A 6,569-nucleotide genomic window follows, 5' to 3' on the forward strand; every position below is an offset into this window, starting at 1 on the left:
GCAATTTTGGATTTCCTGTATCAGAGAAAACAGTCTGAAAATCTACAGCAGAATATGGTCAGAATTTCCAGATGTTACAGCTGGCAGGAATAGATATTTGTCTTCTGTAGAGCCTGTGGACCTGAAATGCTAGTTCTTTCCTCCACTAAAATTTGGTGGGATACTATTAAAAGCATGGCAAAAGGGGTTTTGTTCCACTAACTTTAGGGAGGATTTTGCAAGGTCGTTTTTACAACAGTGTTCCTTATTTTTTAAAGGTTGCAGAAATGTTTTTCACAAGCAGGGCTGCACATGTTCATTATGAAGTAATAAGATCCAATTTCAAGGCTTGAAACGTTGCTGACGTGCTTCCAAAGAGCTAATTGGGTTGTTTTAATAGGAAAACTCTACAACATCACTATCCAGGCTGGGATTATGGAAGAGATGAATCAGGTTCTTTAGATAATCTGTCATCTTTGTATCACTCTGAGGGAGGTAAGAGCTTGTAATACTGGTGAGTACCTGGTACCTTGTAAGGCTGGTGTGGAATGAGGTGTGTAGGTAGCAAGGGATGGGGGACATTGGTCTTGGCCAATAGACGACCACTGGCAGGGCTCCAACAGGTCCCTGGCTGCTGTGGAACACTGCTTTGATTCTGTTACTCATTTGGTCACAAAGGTGTGCTGGAGTGCCAGAATTCCTTAGAAGGAAGCACCCTATGAAGCTGAGATAGGCTGACATTTAGGTCTAAATGCTATATATATGTTCCCTAAAAGATATATGTAGATCCCTCAGTCTGACCAGTTGTTAGCACTGACTCCTGAAAATATCCATCACATAGGAGACACAAAGATTCAGAGTCTTACTACAGACTTGAACAAGAAAACTTATGTTCTGAATGTGAATTAAGGTACACATGTTTATTTTCTAATGACAGTCTCAGAAGGTATAGGTATCCCTGAGTTCTTGTTGGTTTAGTCTTTATTTTCTCTCTTGTTTTGGTTAGCCCTCTCTGTACCTGCTCAGCCCTCTCTGTACCTGCTCTTCTTTTGATTTATCTCACCTGAGACTGTTTAGCAAGACTGTATTAACACTTACAGTGAGACCTCAGCAGAGATTTTCACAATGGAGCTAGTCGTCCTTTGTACACCTAAAATAGACCTCCTGACTCATTCCTTTTGTGCCCTTTTTTACTGCAGTATCTCACTACATGCCCTCAGCTGTAGTGTGACAGACAGCTAACCTGGGGTCCCCCTCCAGCTCAGTCTTTTCTAACTGATTCCTAATTTCTGTTATTAGTTTCCAAATGCATTATCTTCACTGGGGATAAGTGACTAGCTTCATTATCTTCAAAATACTGTTTCTCATCCCGTTTCTATTACACCTGTCCTTACTATTATCCAGCCTTTTTCTGCATGATATCCTTCTCTCCTGTGTATTGATAGTGCCAACCTATACAGTATCAACACATTCCAAATATTTGTGTCATGATCTTAATTGAAATAAGAAGGAGATCAGACCCAAGACTGATCCATAAAGAATTCCACTGCTAACTGGTAACCCTCACGTTACTTTTCCTTTCAACACTATCTTTTGCTGTCGTTCCTTGAGACAGTCTTTACCTATCTTTCAATTCCTCTACTAATCCCTATCTTCTCCAGCTTAACAAATAATTTCCCATGTGGCACCATACCATATGTATTACTGAAGTCTAGATAGATGACATTGACTCCTTTTCCTTTGTCTAGAAAATCAGCTATCTTATCAAAGGAAGCTATTAAGCTGGTCTGCCTAGATCTCCCTTCTTTTATTATATATCCTACTGCACGATATCCAATAGTTCCTTTGCCTCCAAGCCTTTATTTATCTGTTCCTTCAAAACCTGTTCTAAAATGTGGCAAAATTTAAAGGTTAGGTTAATGAACCAATGGCCAAATGAACTGGCCAAAACATTCTTTTTTTCCCCTTTTATTTACTATGCCTTCTGTTCTCTGATCATATGGCATTATCTTTTTCTGCATCTAGGGTTTGTTCCCATTTTTGGCTTGAAAAGCAAATTTCTCAAGTTTTTGACTTTAAGAAATTCAAGGTCTAATTCTAATTCAAGTCTCTCAGTTCATTCCACATGGTCTAAAAACTCAATTGCATTAGTTCTCTCATTACTAGAGAACATTTGTTCTGTAGTAATAAGTAAAATATTAGTTGCAACATTTTCCAAAGGCCTGTCATTTAATTCAAACTGCTTAGCTCGTTACCCATTTTTGTCTTTCATAACCACATTTTTATTTGGCCCACAACAGTTTTGATGATGGATGTTAGTGTTTTGCATTGAGATGAGGAGGTGTTTTTTTCTTCATCCTTCATAAGCAATATCAAATGGATCCAGATAACTTCAGAAGAGATATATAGGAGTAGTGGGGGATCTGACTGTGAGGGAAAGGGAGCCTAGAATTCATATGGGATGTCTTTCTAAGGAAACTGAATAAAAATTGAAGCTGGGGAAGCATATTTTCAAGTCGATGCTTACTTCATGCAATTGTTTAAGACTGTGCAAAGCAGAGCAGGAATATAATTTGCTGAACATCTATTCATGTGTACATTCATTTTTTTACAGCAGGCAAAAATAAAGACACTATGAAATAGATGACAAAAAATCAGGACTAACCCTGAGGTCTCAAATCACCTTGCTTCTTATCCTGACTTGAAAATCCCACATAAACTATCCCAATTCAAATATAAGTTCGGCTATGTGCTCTTATCTCACTCAGCATTAACACAGTTTCCATATGAATGTCTGCAGAAGGCTGGCCAAAGGGCAGAACAGACAGCACTCCTTGGATAAGCTTACACTTGCAAAGGTTTCTTTTTATTTTAATTTTTTTTCAGCTACTTCATTTGCCTAATTTTTTTGTTCTCCTACTCCCCAGTAACCTGTTAGTTAAAAACTATGAATCCAGTCCCCTCAAGTATGAGTACAATTTCCCTGTATCCAGTCAGGGAGATAAACTCCAAAAGCAAAATGTGATTGCAGCACTCTATGCTTTTTTAAGCTTCTCAGGACTTCCAGAATTAACTGGTCTGTACCTGATATATGCCTGCTTCAATTGTGTGTGTGGAACTATCCTACCATGTTGTGTGGAACTATCCTACCATGATCAGCTAAATAATCAGCTAGTGAGCTGATTTATAGACTCCTTTTAGCAATTTTTGTTTAGCCCTTAATGTGAAAAAGCTGAAGAACACTCTCAGTACTGATAGAAATGTTAGTGTTCAAAAGTTCATTTCCTGATCAATATTAAAGAACAAAATGCTGTTCCTGGTTACACTGGCCCCATATTTTTAGACTCTTCCAGATGTCAAAGAAGACAAGTGAGCGTGCAGCTTTTGCATGTACTTTCCAAACTCTGACAATTCTGCTATATTGCCACTGAGAGTAAACATACAAATTCAAGTGAGATATAAGTTTGTTATTTAAATCTCACAGTCAAATTAGACCGTAGAGACATGATTGCATAGCTTTATTCCATCAGTCCCCATGAAGTTGTGTTCTCATATCAAATATGAGGTACTTCAGCTTACCACCTACTGTACAAGTGTTCATCTGATAGTTAAAGGATACCAGGCAAAGTGTACTTTGTTTATTTTTACACGTGTCAGTTATTTTTAGTGGTAGTGTGACACTTCTGCCTTTTCCTGCAAGTCATGGGAACATGAAGTTCTATATAATGTTCTTAAACATCTTCACAATGCAAGAGCCTTAAGGCTTTTTGTTAAGCTCAGGATGGCATTTTTCATTGTGTCTTGCTTTTGAAGAAGGCTATTTTTGCTGTGAAGTGCTGCTCTCTTTTACTGTGAAGTGCTGCTCTCTTCTTTTAGGAGAAGTGGGTGTTTTGAGTGTGAGTTTTGGTGATGGCCCAAAGGTGCAAACGCTGATGAGAAAGCAGAGCCACATCACTGCGAGCTTGGCAGGCAGGGAGCACCTGCCCTCAGCTGGGAGCCTGCTGTCATCCAGAGTGGTCTGGGACAGAGTGAGCCAAGAGGGAAGCCAAAAATTGGTGAGAAGGGTTTGGAAGGAACTATCTCCTTGAGAAGTCTTGGTTCTGCTGAAACCAAATTACACAGCAAACGTTCAACTTGATTTCATCTGAATTTTCTAGAAAGAAAGAAAGAAAGAAAGAAAGAAAGAAAGAGAGAGAGAGAGAGAGAGAGAGAGAAAGAAAGAAAGAAAGAGAGAAAGAAAGAAAGAAAGAAAGGAAAGAAAGAAAGAAAAGAAAGAAAGAAAGAAAGAAAGAAAGAAAGAAAGAAAGAAAGAAAGAAAGAAAGAAAGAAAGAAAGAAAGAAAGAAAGAAAGAAAGAAAGAAAGAAAGAAAGAAAGAAAGAAAGAAAGAAAGAAAGTCAAAATAATCCATTTAAACATTGTTGGGGGTTCATTTTTCACATGAAATTGTTTTTTGCTTTTGTATTATATTTTCTCTAATAAAATTATTTATTACAGCACAGATGCAAACATTGATGTCAAAATGGGGTGTTATGAATAACCTTGAGTGTTTTTCAAATAGTTCTTTTCAAAAAATTTTGAAATGTCTGTATTTTACTCCTGACACAGAATGAAACCCTAGTCACCAAAACTCCTGCAGCGTCTCAGGGCAAGTTTGCAGCTGATTTGAGAGTTAAGGACTGAATTTTGACTTGTCTCTCCAGCTAGCTCAGAAACACTTATATTTCTGAACATGTTTTTTTACATATTCTGTGATTTCTAAGAAGTCTTGATCTACAGTCCTTTAAAGCCACCAGAAATCTTTTCCCTGGCTGGAGCTTGGACCATGGACACAAAACTTTTGAACAGTTCACCATCACACAGCAGCATCACTATCAGTATTTGTCTGTTTCTTTAGTAGGGTGATGGTGATATACAAGGAGCTCCAGAAGATCTTTGTAAGTAGGCCTTACTGGAAGATGAGTTGAGATGACGACCCTTCTGGTCTTAACATTTTGTACAAATAAAATTCAGACTTCCTGGTCCCCCTGAGCCATTAAACAAATACTGTTGTATGCAGTAGTGGCTGAAGTACTCTTTCTCCTTAAATTTTTTTTTTTTTGCAGTGATTTAGCGAAGATGCATTGTGCATTAGGGCTTTCTTTCACACCTGTATAATTTATGCTGTTGGTAGCCAATGTTTTTAAAACAGCTTAGCTGTCAATTGCTTGTGTAATGGCACATTTTGTAATACTATCAGATGACATATAACTTGTTAAATTACATTGAAAAAATATTGGAGATAATTGCACTATAATTAAATGACAATAATAATGAGACAAATATTAGCTGCTGCTATCAATTATGTAAGAATTATACATTTTTCAAAAAAACCTTGCCTAGTGGTTGAAAACACATTTCATTCAAAACTCTGTTGATGCTTTTAATATTTATAAAGATGTTAGCCTTTGTGTTCACATTCAGGTGTTTATACCATGGCCAGAGAACATCTACATGTAAGAAGTTTGCAAAAGCTCTCTGAGGTTCTTTTAAAGACATTTTATTAATTACTTCAATATTGTGCATTTTTGGTCACATTTGCATTTTTTGTTTGTTTCATATCTGGGTGATGAACAAGTTGCTAAAAAATTCTGGCCTGATAATCTAATAAAAATTTATTTCTATGTACATTTTTTGTTGACTATTGAGTACTGTTCAGTGCTATTGTCTCTCGGTGAGGGTATATCTCTTCAACATGGTCCAATTAATGCTGTTTTCAAACAGCAACACTAGCACTAACACTTATTTTCATTCTGAAATATCAGCACCTTCTTGCTTTAACTCTGCAGCAAATATCTTCTGTCGTGTTTTCAACAGTCTGGTTCTGCTTTTGCCTGCACCAGTTCAGCCTCCCCTGGCACAGGGTCAGAATTGGATGTGGTCAGGAAGCCATCCTTTGCAAATCTGCTGGAGTCCTTTGGAAAAGCCGTGGGAAATGTGCACAGAGGAGGTCAACTGATAAGTTTTTGGTTTTCGTTTTTAACAGCATCACTCCACAGAGGCTCATAAGGAATTAAAGTGACATGAAAGAGGTGGTAGGAAAAAAGTTTTACCCTCTTCTGATTAAAGGTTAGAAAACAGTCTGTGAATGACTCGTAAATTTTTCAACAGAATGTTATTTTCAGTGAAGTCTCACAGAAACTTATTTGTAAGATATTGCATGTTTGTAAATTATTTAGAAAAGCAGTGGATGCCAAGGTATCAAAGTATATTGTTGGTCTGAGTTTCTCAGGAATGTAAAGAAAACTGCATATGAGGAGCTTCAGGAGGAATTCACGACAGCATGTGCGGGAAGGGAAGGGAAGGGAAGGGAAGGGAAGGGAAGGGAAGGGAAGGGAAGGGAAGGGAAGGGAAGGGAAGGGAAGGGAAGGGAAGGGAAGGGAAGGGAAGGGAAGGGAAGGGAAGGGAAGGGAAGGGAAGGGAAGGGAAGGGAAGGGAAGGGAAGGGAAGGGAAGGGAAGGGAAGGGAAGGGAAGGGAAGGGAAGGGAAGGGAAGGGAAGGGAAGGGAAGGGAAAGGAAGGGAGATTTAGCACTTGTGCTGGAGGAAATAGGA

General features: G+C 38.2%; 1 long non-coding RNA gene across 2 annotated transcripts; it reads left to right on the plus strand.

Annotated features, from left to right (window-relative positions):
• Positions 1–333: 333 nt before the first annotated feature.
• On the plus strand, positions 334–6,049 carry LOC135298198 (uncharacterized). 2 transcript variants are annotated; one of them, XR_010360205.1, is made up of 3 exons: positions 334–889; positions 3,856–4,034; positions 6,003–6,049. It is a non-coding gene; the product is annotated as an uncharacterized LOC135298198 (long non-coding RNA). The 2 variants fall into 2 exon arrangements; XR_010360204.1 differs by lacking the exon at positions 6,003–6,049 and adding an exon at positions 5,834–5,966.
• The last annotated feature ends 520 nt before the right edge of the window (positions 6,050–6,569 follow it).

This window comes from Passer domesticus, chromosome 3 (genome assembly GCF_036417665.1).
Source record: "Passer domesticus isolate bPasDom1 chromosome 3, bPasDom1.hap1, whole genome shotgun sequence".
In the NCBI taxonomy this organism is placed as follows: Eukaryota; Metazoa; Chordata; class Aves; order Passeriformes; family Passeridae; genus Passer; species Passer domesticus.